We start from the raw sequence: 1,504 nt of genomic DNA on the forward strand, positions 1-1,504 counted from the left end.
TTTACTGGCAGCCCGGTGCGCGGATTGGAGCGGGGATGAGGTCCCCGGGCCCTCCCCCCATGCCCCATCCCCCATGGGGGCCGATAGGCAGGGAGGCGGGGGGAGGGGCCGGGGGAGGAAGGCCAGCAGCGGGCCCCTGATCAGATCCATTGGGGGCGGCAGGTTGGCCCCCTGGCCACGCCCCCATTGGGGTAGGAGGGCCATAGGGGGCGGGGCTGGCGGGGGGGAGGGGGCAGGCCTGGAGGAGGCGGGGGTGGGGAGGGGCCGGGGGAGGAAGGCCAGCAGAGGGCCCCTGATGGGATCCATTGGGGGGGGCAGGTTGGCCCCCTGGCCACGCCCCCATTGGGGTAGGAGGGCCATAGGGGGCGGGGGGGAGGGGGGGAGGGGGGAGGGGTCAGGCCTGGAGGAGGCGGGGGTGGGGAGGGGCCGGGGGAGGAAGGCCAGCAGCCAGCCCCTGATGGGATCCATTGGGGGCGGCAGGTTGGCCCCCTGGCCACGCCCCCATTGGGGTAGGGGGGGCATAGGGGGCGGGGCTGCGGGGTCAGGCCTGCGGGGGAGAGGCGGGGGGGCGGGGGGCGCAGTGGGAGGTTTGCCGGCTTGCCTGCTCGCCCCCCTCAGTAGGCCAGTTGGCCAGCCACCGTGCGCATCATAGCGAGTGGTGTTCCGATTGATTGGCATATATATATATATATATATATATATATAGATATATAGATATATAGATATATAGATATATAGATATATAGATATATATAGATAGATATATCGATTTCAGAGAGGAAGAGAGAGAGAGAGAGAGAGAGAAACATCCTTGAGGAGTGAGAATCATGGATCGGCTGCCTCCTGTTCGGCTGGAACCCCAGTGTGGGGCGTGCAGGAGGCGGCCGATCCACAATGCTTCTCTCTATCCCACGCCCTTCCTCTCTCTCTAAAAATCAATAAACAATAAAAAAAATTAATAAGTGAGGGTCATACAGATGTATCACATGTCCAATAGGATATATATATATATATATATATGGAGTGGCCAGATGAGGATCTCTGAACGCATCATCATCGGGCCTCTTGGTGTCGATCCTATAGAATAAAAGGCTCATATGCACATGGTCCCCTCGACCAGGAGTTCCACCAGCAGGCAGGCCGGCCAACCGCCCATGTCCCCTCCCCCTGGCCAGGCTGGCGGGACCCCACCCATGCACGAATTCATGCACCGGGCCTCTAATATATATATATATATATTTAATTTGACTTTTGCTACAATTAAATAGTGTGAATAGCCCGGCCGGTGTGGCTCAGGGGTTGAGCATCAACCTAAGAACCAGGAGGTCAGGGTTCGATTCCCGGTCAAGGGCACATGCCCGGGTTGTGGGCTCGATCCCCACTGCGGGGCGTGCAGGAGGCAGCCGATTGGTGATTCTCTCTCATGACGGATGTTTCTCTCTCTCCCCCTTCCTCTCTCTGAAATCAATAAAAAATATATATATTAAAAGCAAGAAAAATAAAT

The sequence above is a fragment of the Plecotus auritus genome (genome assembly GCF_963455305.1).
Source record: "Plecotus auritus genome assembly, chromosome: X".
Lineage (NCBI taxonomy): Eukaryota > Metazoa > Chordata > Mammalia > Chiroptera > Vespertilionidae > Plecotus > Plecotus auritus.